Source organism: Rhinolophus sinicus, linkage group LG09, assembly GCF_036562045.2.
Source record: "Rhinolophus sinicus isolate RSC01 linkage group LG09, ASM3656204v1, whole genome shotgun sequence".
Lineage (NCBI taxonomy): Eukaryota > Metazoa > Chordata > Mammalia > Chiroptera > Rhinolophidae > Rhinolophus > Rhinolophus sinicus.
Window position 1 is genome coordinate 70,251,877 of NC_133758.1, and position 12,345 is coordinate 70,264,221.

A 12,345-nucleotide genomic window follows, 5' to 3' on the forward strand; every position below is an offset into this window, starting at 1 on the left:
ACTACTTTTTTAATTTTCTAAAGAACAGTGTTTTGGACTGGTGCTGTTTTCTCCAAGATGATTGAACATAGATTTAAACAGCTTTCTTTTCAGTTCTCAGGGCTATATACATTTCCACTTGACAGCTTTATCTAGTCCAAAGTCAAAACACCAAGATTTATGAGTGAGAAGACTTGACATTGAGTTCTTTTGGGTGCCCATAGAAGTACGCTTTCTACTCAAGCTGCTATGCAATCTGCTGGATTCCCCCACTTTTGAAGGACAAAGCCTACGTTTGGGTCTGTCTAATTAGGTGGGGAAAGGCAGGAAATCTGTGGTTAAACACATATTAAATTACGACTTTATTTGGTCTTGTGAAATATTATTTCATACAACCTATTAATCCAACCTTATTTTTACACTTGAAGATTCAGTTATTTCATGCAATACTTTATACAGATTTTTACACTCATGTTGAGAATTGGAGTTCATGAATGTTAATTAACACATGTTGTGCTGTGTTCCCAGTGGGCATGTATGGAACTCTGTACCAGACACATGGGAGTTGTGTGGCGACATAAGGCAGATTAACATCCTTTTCTTAAATAACTTGTAACAGAGGTATTTTCGTCTAAACCTAGAAGAGAAAGAAAGACCAAAACACGTTTACAGGAAATCATAAGTTCAGTGGCCTGGCATTCCTGCCATCTCTGAGGTCTTCCTCAGCAATTCTGCCTTCTCTTTCCCCTTCACCTCAGAGCTGAAACGCTCCAGTCTTTGACTGCGAATACTCCTCTGGCCACCGCTCTCCCTCACACTGCAGCTTCCTGAAAGAGCAGTATGTGTTCTCAGGCTTCACTCCACCCACACCAGCATCTGGCCTCTGATGCCACACTCTCCGGAAATCGTCCTCCTCCAGGTCATCAGTCACGTGCTAAGTGCCCACCAATCCAGAGGCCTCTAGTCCTCACCCTACCTGACTTCCCTGCTCCTCAGGCTCCTTAACCAGTTCCTGTTCTTCCCACGGATACATTCTGGGGTGGGCAGTGGTTTTTTTTCCCTCGGACTTCTTTTTGAATTTCTATATTGTCTCTGGTGATCTCAGGACACCTGTGATTTTAATCTGTCCATTTGCTTGGTGCTTACTCAGAGAGTCAGTAATGCAAAGTGGTTTGGAGCACGGAGTTTGGAGCTATCTATGTTGGAGTTTGAACTTCTGTTCTGGAATTTCTAGCTGTGTAATCTTTCTGAGTCTCAATTCCCTTACTGTAAAATAGGGGAAATAATAGTACCTAACGCTTGGATTGTCTCATACCATTCCCAAGAGCCTGGTGCAATATGCTTTGCCCAGAAGGAACATAGTAAAGTTGTGAGGATTGAATGCAGTAATGATACACACAGGATATTGGCTAGCACACAAATAGTCTATAAATGGTACCTCTCACTATTATTACCAGGCACTTAACATTTGGATGCCATTTAGGTACTTTGAACTCAATGTATTCAGAGCTAATCTGGACTTTTCCCCAAATCTCGACCCCTTTATTTCAGTCTGGTTAGTGACTTAATCAGCCCAGCCACTAAACGGAGACCTAAGTAGCATTTCTTTCCTCCTTTTCTTTCATCCATATCTGTGCCCAGTGTGCCTAAGGCCAATTTATCGTCCTAATATCACTTACACCAGCACTTTTCTTTCCACACCTATAGCCATTTCTTTGGTTCAGGCCTTCTACACATGTATCAAAATGTTCTTAAACATAAACCTAATTTTCACTGCCAGCCTCAAACCCCATAACTGCCTACCTTTGTCACATTAGCCTGGCTTTCACGGCCCTCTGTGATCTGCCCCCGCCTCTCTCTGCATTTAGGCTCTCTCCACACTGCCTGCCCTCGCCTAACACCAAACTCTGTGCTGCAGCTGCAGTGGGCACTGGCTTCATCACACATGCCATCCTGTCCCCTATCTTTGGGGCTTACACATGCCAGTTCCCTTCCCGGGAATACCCTCCTCGTGACCTCCTCTGTCTTACCAGGTAAGCTGCACTCAGCCTTAGAGCTCCATCTCAAGTCTCTCTTCCTCTATCATCTTTATCTTTGTCACTATTCCACCTTATCCTTACTAACTGAATGGGGTTCGCCACATTGCATTGTCATCTGTTAACCTCTACATGTATTTCCTACTGCCCTTTGAATCTCTTGATCCAGCAGAGATTGCGTCATTTTTATATTCCCAGCACCTGACCCAGTGCCTGGCACTGAAATATTATTGAGGGAATGAATGACCCACCTAGAGCAGGTGTACCTTTCCAAAATTGTCTCTTTAATTGCCAGCCAGCCTACCCCTCCTGCACCCCCAGAACTGTTTTTACAATCATATTTAGACATTATACACTCCTTGCTTCTACACTGATGGACTTTATAAGGAATAGTCCCCCAAAACTCACAGTTGGATGGATGTTATTTCCAATGATGTTCATTGCATTGCTCGGTGTCCGCTTTCTAGGAAACCACAGGAGGAGCATTTCTAAGTCTCTGCACCTGAAATAGCCGCCCTTCGCCTGAGCAACATGTGTTCTTTCCTGTCGTGAACTTTTCTATTTCTGTAACTTCATAGCTTCAGAACCAAACTTAATATGTCAGAGCTTTTATGCTGCATGCTAATCTCAGCTGGATGTATTTTTTCTGACCCTCATTAGTCATCACCTTTGATTTTTCCACTTTATGGCCTTGTTCGGTTGTCTGTCCTGTTTTTGTAAGCTGCCTCATTATCTATTTTAGGACAAGGCACATTGTACCATTTGTCCTTAGATATGTATAGGAAAGTGAAAAGTAAGGTGAAATGAAGACGACAATAAGTGTATAAGTAACTAAGAGAGGAGGGGACACAGGAGAACATAGAACGTTAGGATTTTCTAACAGTGCTTTCAGCAATAATGTCTTGCTGGTGTTAGTAGTACCCAATCAACTAACATACATACTAGACCTTGTGCTAGGATGGGAGTGTGGAGATATATAACACAGAGTCATACTCATAGGCGCTCACAGTCTAGTCAGCTTTCATATGTGCTCTGGCCTTTAAGATTGTGACTGGGATACAGAGAGAATACCGTTCCCCAAAAGGGACCCTATCCCCAACCCACAGGAAGTTAACTCTTTGGTATAGACTAAGCTTCCATGGTAAAGTGCCTCAAACTGCAGGTGGCTTAAATTGCAGGAGGTGTATTTCTTAGCCACAAAGCAGTGTGGAGGCAGGTGGTCCGGGCCGGGGGGAGTGACTGCTGTGTACATAGCGCCCATCTCCAGGGCCCAGCTGGCTGCTCCCAGCAACAGGAAGGATGATAGGCCGGGGAAGCTCCCCGAGTGCTTTAGAGGGCATGACCCAGCCCTGGAAATGACCCAGGTCACTTCCTCTCACTTTCCTATGGACAGAACTTAATTCCTTTGCCACAGGAAACTGCAGGGGACACTGAGAAATATACCTCTAACTGGGGGCCATAGTCCTGTTCAAATAAACAAGGGGAGAGCAGATATTGATAGATATTTGTAGACTTCTAGCAAATTTCTCCTAACATAAACAATAAGATGTGTTCGTGGTAGTAGTAATAGTATTAGTATTGTTATTATTATTGTTATTACTTTTTGATGATGGTGATGATGCTGCCGATCCTATTTTCCTTTCTACCCCTACCTCTGAATGTTGTTTAAAAGCCATATGTGTTCAGGCTACAGATTAATTTATAGCTGCACTTCCTCTCCCCTGCTCTGTCTGTGAACTTCATCTCTTCAAGTTCTCAAAGGTCTAAGATTTTTTAAAAACTACTTCACAGTAATATTTTTTAAAAACTCAAATGGTATATCATTTGTATTCTGTGTTTTCACTTAAAACTTTTATTCATATCATAGACAAGTTTTGAAAAATGTATGACTTATCTTCCCAGAAAAGGTAAGGCCATGAGCGTGGCAAAATGATGAGTCATAAGTTTTAGTGTTTAAGATAATTATTGACAGCTCATAATATAATAAATCTTACCTGAAAGAGTTCACTGTTCCCCCATTTGTATGTTATAAAGATATATTTTAATTTTGCTCCTGTTTCATTTATTTTATAATTTGAGAGATAATAAGTTGTTATGAAACGCAAATCACATTGAGATGGGAAATAAGGGAGGAAGGGAAGAGGGAAAAACACTTCCTAATATTGCTGGTTCTGTGTGTAATTTTACTGTCTTTAAATGTTAAATAATCTTTTATACTGATCATAAGTATATTCCTGAACACAGAGAGAACTATTTTCACTCTAAATTTATAACATTTTTAGAAGCTTAATTATCATACTTGAAGGTCAAATGGTGCCTTATTGCAATAAAATACAAAAAGTAATAAAGAAATTATTCCTGGGGAGATGAAAATCTAGGTTCATAGCTCATTAAATTGTAACTTCACGGACTGTGTCTAATTTGTCATATTTAGCTTTGAAAGTTTTATACATTTGAATTTCAAATTAGATGAAGAGATACCTGAGGCAAAATTACCTAGGGCCTTTGAATTCTAAAATGATTTAGGATATATAGTTCCCATAACATAATACCTTTATTTGTAAGAACTGTCTGTCATCATAAATATAGTGCTTGTCTGACTCAAAGCCTTCTTTTTTGGTAAGTAATCAATAATATTAACACAGAGCTCATTAACCACCCCCTCAATTCATTTTTTTTAGGCATCCTTTTTATTTTTTCTTCTGCATAGTGAAATCTCCATCCTTTGGACTGAATAATTTGTTGAATAAGTTGGCTGAAATATATTTTCGAGTTACATCGTTATTTAAAATTTTCCTTCCAAAATAAGTTAGTTGAAAGAAAAACACTTTTGTCAAAAGAGCAATCTTTGGGGAAATTAAACATGACCTCATTCTTTCTAACATGCCTATTTCTAGGCTGCTGGGTGAGATGCTGGGGGCTCTATTTCTGAAAGAGCATAAACACAGAAATGCTTTTTAAGAAATGAAGCTTTTCTTCCCTTTCAGCATGTAATTTGTCTCTTGGACAAATTGAATTGATGATAGGAAGAATTTTCTGCTTCAATTTCATATTGAGAAGCCACATAATGGTCCATGTTTATGATATTTACTAAAAAACACCCAAAGATGTAAGCTATTAGACTGTGATTAGGGAAAGAATGACTGAGCTCTGGGACCCAAATGAAGTCATAGGTGCTAATACGGAATTGGAGGTGTTCACTTCCTGTTGAAGTTCACAGGAACTTTCTGATCCTTCATTTCTGTCTGCAAAGCTCAGCCAGTGCGCTCTTGCCAGTGACATAAGGACAGATTATTAATTATAGTCTGCGAGATGTTCTAAATAATTGGAAAGAATAGAGAAAATATCTTTAATAAATGAAAGGTAATGCTCACGGAGTAACTCTCATGTCAAACACTAGATATTTCACATTGTTGTGTTTAAAAGTTTGTAAAGAGATTGATAAGTATAATGGTTACTTTCATATAATAGTGATGATCAGATCAACTCACATTGAGTGGAAAATAATGAACTATTAAAACTAAATCTCACTACCGCCCCCCCACGACCCCCATCCCCCAAAAATGAAGATATTCCTTAGAAAGGACCTGAAACTCTGTGACTCTAGAAGCAGCACCAACACACATACAGGTGTGTTAACATACGTGGCTAAGTGCTTTTTGTCATTTACTCAACCAAGTGTCAGTCAGTACATGCTTTTTCTACTTTTATTTTAAACAAATGAATAGTAACCTTGTTTAAAGAGACCAAGTAGCATGTTTTTCTTAGAAAATGTTGCTGCTGAATTTACGTGTTTTCGTGTTAATCCTACTCAGTCTTTGTGATGTGAGTTGCTTGTCGGGATGTGAATTGGGTCTCTTTACAACTGTTTGACATAGCAAACACTCACCCTCAGTATTCCTGGCATAATTGTCTTGATCAAATCTGCATTCGTACAGATTTCTTATATTCATTCAAGGCAGTTTCAGTTCTTTTTCTTATGCTAGCTCACGGAGATTAGTAAATCATTTCAAGAATAGCACAGCTGAATAAAAAGGAAGCTCTACCAGAGATATGCTTTTTCAAAGAATTTTGAAGTATCTTCTAAAAACAATATTTGGCTTTCTTTCATTTTCAACTATATTAGTCTATCAATTTAAAAAATCCTTTCCTGTTCTCTTTACATATTCAATGAAATATTAATAAAAATCACATTCCTAATCTTCAGGTCACTTAATAGTTCCATAGCATCTAGGAAAATGTTCAGCTAAGCGAGAGGTAGAATATCACCAAAGCATTTCATTATTGATCTAAAGTTTGAATTTTACCAAGACAAATAACTTGGGTGGTTCTTGCTGGAGAATTTGGAGGACAAATAACTTTTAAGTGGCACTATCAAAAATATCAAAAGGAATCTTGAAAATAAATCATAAGTGCACTTTTCTGAGTGACGTTGACACTCTTAAAAGCATTTATTATCCATCTAGTATGAAAAGATTTTGTTATGCTTAAAACTTCAAAGTTTCCCATTTTTTCTTGTTTACCTGCTCTCAGGAGATATTTGACTAATGAAATTACATCGATCCTCATTAATTAATACCTTACTGGTAAAATTGTTACCAATTTGTGCTGATCATTTTAAAGTGTTAAATGTATTTGGCTTTTTCAATTAAAAACAAGTCAAAGTATGTCAGGCCTTCATTCTTAATCCTTGGCTGGAAACAGGGTTTTAATAAATATGGAGGCTTTAGTGAGATTCTTTCATGATTCTTACATTGTTGACTTGCTTTTACTTTATTTTTTTTATTTTTATTTATTTTTATTTTATTTTATTAAATTTATTGGGGTGACAATTGTTAGTAAAATTACACAGATTTCAGGTGTACAATTCTATATTACATCATCTATAAATCCCATTGTGTGTTCATCACCCAGAGTCAGTTCTCCTTCCATCACCATATATTCGATCCCCCTTACCCTCATCTCCCACCCCCCACCCCCCGCCCCCGTTACCCTCTGGCACTTTATTTTTTAAGCAAAGTAAAATCTTCATTTTAACTTGCCTGTTTAGCATTTCATATTTTATCTGTGGTTTTGACTAAGTTGATTCCTTTTTGATGACATTTGGCATACTCCTTAAGTTATCAAGGTACAACTTAAGTTCAGTTTTCAGTTCGGTCCAGTTATATGAACCGGATCAAGCTTTCCAAAGGACACAGTTTCTGTAGTTTTTGTGGATCTCAGTGACATTAAGTCCGTGAGTAAAGATTACAGAGATGTGTGCTTATTTTGAGTGAGATCTAGAATTCATTGAAATGCAAATTCATTTACCCATCATGTGTCCTGTTAACAGATGGTGATGTTGTCATCTAACCTAGGATTCGTAACAAGTTAATAGATCTTTAGAACTATAAGCTGGGTTTATTTGTGCATTGCCCATGTTCATGGCTCTCCTTGGAGTAAGGCATGAAATCCAAATGCAGGATATGGTATTTCATGATCATTGTACTTTAATCCTAAAGCGCCATTGAAAGTTTGGCCTCTACCCATTACTCTGTTTGTAAGAGTTTATAACTTATTGGTGGAAACTTCATGTTAAGGTGAATGGCCTCAACATTTATGGGAAGATAAATGATTTAATAAGTCATCAAGTATTTGTATAAACCAAAGTGAACTGGTATTTTTCTCAGAGCGAAGTTTTCCCAGAGTGTAGGATGTACAACTAATCATTTTTGTAAATCTAGGAATATCCAAATTTGTTAACAGTTCTATGGTAGGATAAAAAGTGAGTTCCTTACAGTGTAAGGTTCTGTCCAGCCTTTACGGATAGTTTCACGGGTCTCATCAGTGAAGCTAAATCAGGACCATTTAATGAAGCTTCTCGCCCAGTGATCACTCTGGGTACAGAACCACTCCAGGCTGTCTTTCCCTCTCTCACTCAGTCTCCCATGACAACCAGCAGGGCCCTGAACCACAGTACATCCTTCCCTGTGTATGTATGTGGTCGGCCTGTCTCTCCTGGCCTTCTTACCGTGGTGCAGAGACACCTGGAAGAAAGTGGAATGTCTTTTACACTTCTGTTACAGGTGTATTCTATCCTGCTTCTTCCAAAGCCAAAGCCTACTTCTTTAGGAACATTTTTGTTCTCTCTCATTCTTAGAAACAAAACTTCCTAATGTAAGCCATTTACCAACTTTTTGTGTAGTAGTTAGAGTTGGTCATGCAATTTTCAGATTCAAAGGAATTGGGAACTTGGACCAAGGTGGGTAGTGGGGTAGGGGCAGTCCTTAGAGAGGCAGAGAAGCAGCAACAGACCAACAAAATGTTGAGATAAAAATGTTCAAGCCGTCTAGAAAGATGAGTCAGAGCTACTTCAACAGCAAAGGAGCAGGAAAGGTGTACGTGGAGCTATGCCAGTGGGTAAGTATTTGGATGGCTGATAAATTAGGGCCTCTCTGAACTGTACGTTTTATATTTCATAAAGGAAGAGGAAAGATCTTTTTGCCAACTTTACACAATTCAGGAATTTAGTAATTTATCCACATTAGTAGTATGAGGCAAAGCAAGTGCTATCCAAGTGGGAGTGTAATAAATGATGTTGAACTATGTTATACTTCTTCAGGCTATTTACTTGGCTGTTTCTGTTGTATATTTACCCCAGTAAGTGTGAAAAAGAGAGTGAACTTCCTACATCCTTAGAAAACCTTGTTTTACTACATAAAGCTAGATTGATATAGCCCCTTACTGAGAGGTGATTAAAATAAGTTTCCCAGGCCCAGTACTTTACTATTAGGTTGGTGCAAAAGTAATTGCAGTTTAAAAGGTTAAATATTTACAAATTTTCCCTAAAATAAAATCCTTGACCTTGGCATTTACAGTACAGGAGATGGTATTTTCACCTCAATGCTATACCAGTATCTATTACCACTTAAAAAACTGTTGCTTCCTTTTACTTCTCAATGATTTTTTTCTTTCTAATTCTTAGAGCTCAAAGCAGCAAATAAAATGATGGAAAAGTTCCAAATATATATATTTTTTCAAAAACTGCAATTACTTTTGCACCAACCTAATAGATTTTGGACGATATTTATACCATACATGTGTAAACATTTTCAAAGAAATTTGCACTTTTCCTTTTGTCTAGTTTAATGTGTAGTACGTATGGGGTTTTTTGAGAAAACAATGTCATCTCAGGCAGTGGATATTTTTATTACAAAATATTCATTGAGTTTTCCTAACTAGTGATTTAAAACATGATTTAAATTTGTTCAGTTAAATTAAATCCAGTTGAACACTTATTAGGTGTTTGAACTACCTAGACAATATATACTAAAGGACTTTCTGACAATGCTGTAAGTATATTTTGACATTTTGCAAAGTTCGGATCTTCAATTATTTATTTTCCAAAATAACATAAAATATATTACCGCTGAGAAGGAGCTTTCAATTCAATTCAGTATTTATTGAGAATCTAGTACTAGCTTAGGCTGGTATCTTTTGCAGACATATTTTCTGCCTTTGAGGAACTTATTTCTTCTTGGGAGAAGACATGTACTTAATAAGAGAACAGTTCTGCAGTGGTTTTGAAATTTGGCTTTCTATCAGAATCAGCTAGGAAGGTTTTATTGTTGGTATTATTTTTTTCTGGGGAGGTTTTTAAAAATACAAATTCTGAGCCTCCAGTCCCAGAGAGTCTGAGTCCATGGGTCTTTTTTAAATGGCCCTCCCTTGATTATGTTGTAGGTGGTTCAGTGAAAGGTGCCTGGCACCAAAATAATTTAGAAAAGGGAGATGTCAATTTGGATAGACTCCTTCAAGGAGAGTAAGATATCTTATAACTTATTCTCTTTATTGGAGCCAGGCCCTAGCTAATATAATTATTTAAAATCAAGTACGTAACTTAATTGATGTCTCTGCAGATACTTTGTTATTCTTATTTAACCATCGTACTGACCAGTATATTTCTAATTGACATTTGCCATTCGTTTTATATTTAACTAACTTATTTCCCTGTATTTTAAAGCTAGTATTTTATAGATTTCCCCCCTTTCTTAAGAATTTATCCCATAAATACAGAGAACCCCTTTTGTAAGGCAGCTAAACTACCATAATATCTTAAGGAACAAAGCAAACAAACAAAAAAAACCTTTGCTACTATTTCCTCATTAGATTCTACACAATCTCATTTCTGGTCTTTGCAGCCAACCTTCTTGAAAGAGCCATCTACACAGTAGTTAAGAGCATGGCCTCTGAGGCCAAATTCCCAGACCCTGCTTAACGCAGTACTGTGATAACGGGGTGCCCTCATTAGAGATCAGCTTTATCAGGGTTTGCTTAATCTCTCCTGCAGCCCTCTTCTTTCTTAAAATTCTCCTTTTCTTATTTCCATAACGAAATGCACTCTTTCTCAGTCTCCTTTGATGCCTCTCTTCTTCTACCAGTCCCAAAAATGTACACTGACCTCTTCCTTTCGCCTCTTTTTTTATACCCTACATTCTCTCTGAGTGACTTGGTCTTGTGACTCTACACCTCCTGTGTGACAATGATTCCCTAACTGCTATCCAGTCCAGATCGCCCTCCTAGCTCTTGTTCAGTGCTGTCAAAAAGAGGTGTGGAGCAATTTACAGTTTAAAACACTCTAGTAGCCACATTTAAAAAAAACACAAAAAGAAATAGATGAATTTAATAATGTATTTTATTCAACAGAATATACTAAATAATAAACATTTCAATATAAATAATAATATAAAATTATTAATGAGGTATTTTACATTTTTTGTACCAAGTATCTGAAATCTGGTGTGTATTTTACACTTACAGCTCCTCTTACGTGTTGGAATACTTAGTCTGTTTTAAGATTTTGTAAAATTTACAGTTGGAAACTAGATTCACACATCCAAGTGTTCCGCACCTACTAAAAGTCTTCCAATAAAAATTGGATATCAAAATTATTTTCTTTTCATAGCTACATCCACCTGGACAAAATTTGTTCATCTTTTTGTAGAAAAGCTGATTTCTCTTTGACACAAAAGCAGATCAGTCTCAAAACTACATCTGTCCAAGTAAATTTATTTACTCTTGTGTCCAGTTAGTATTATTAACGTGAGATTCATAGGGATATTGCATAAACTGAAAAACAACTCCAAAATGGTCAATCTCAAGAAGATATTCTTCAAATTTTCCTTGGAATTTTAAAATCTGCATATTGATTCATGTTAAGAAATGTGTAAAATCATTATTTGTTTGTTTTGTAGAGGTTTCAATTTCAACATGAATTCTCTTACTTTTCCAACTACCTTGTAAATAAGCTCTTGCTTTTCTTGAAGCTTCAAATTCAGCTCATTCATATGCAGTGTGATTTGATGAGGGAGCTTACATCATTGTGCCATTTTTTGTCATTGATTATTGGGTAATGGGCAATTATTCTTTTTATTTCAAGAAAATCTTAAAGATAACAGTTCAGTGAATCTTTTTAAAACTCTATGACTTGACCAATAAGCATTGGCACAAAACACAAGATCATTAAATTTTTCTATTTTTTTTCAAGACTTCAATAAACTGGTGATGATTTGCATGTGTATATTAACTGTATACTAATAGTTATATCCATGACACTTTCCATAGAGTCTGTTTTAGAAAACTAAGCACAAGTATTTTCAATGTATACAATATGTTGGTATGATACAGTAAGACAGACATCAGTTTTTAGTTTTAAAAATGCTGTACAGCATAGGGAACAGAGTCAGTGGAATTGTAACAGCTGTATACGATGTCAGAGGGGTAGTAGATTGGGGAAGGGAGGTTATCACTCTGTGAGGAGTATAAATGTCTAACTATTACATTGTTTTGTACACCTGAAACTAATTTTTAAAAAGCCAAAAAATAAAATAAAAATTAAAAATTCTGTTAAGTCTGGACTTTTCATCTAACATAGCTGAAGCACTGACCATCATGATAGAATCAAATTTTTTCATATCTAGCTGAAATTCTACTTTAATTGATGTAAAACACTTAAAAATATCTATCATGATTTCTAATTTTTTACATAGTGATTAACAATATTTCTTCATAGATTTGGAAATCTTTTGAGCAAAAGAGTATAACCAAAGTATTATAAAGTTAAAATAAGGACAGGGTTTCCTTATTTTCAAACTTTATCAGAGTGCCCTCTCTTAAAATGCATATTTGAACATCCACTCCTTTGCTCATAAATGTTCAGGAGATGGTCATGCTTTCATGGTAATGTCCAAAATCCCTCATCTTGTCCTCTCAGTCTTCCCAATTCCTTTTCTGTTCCTTCCTCTTAAACGTTCTGTTTCCGTCATGCTGAACTTGTTGTGGTTCTCCTCAG

At 36.7% G+C, this 12,345-nt stretch overlaps 1 protein-coding gene across 4 annotated transcripts in view; it reads left to right on the plus strand.

Moving 5' to 3' along the window:
• RELN (reelin) overlaps nt 1-12,345 on the plus strand; it is a 502,053-nt gene that overhangs the window by 225,873 nt on the left and 263,835 nt on the right. The gene's annotated exons all lie outside the window — the stretch shown is intronic.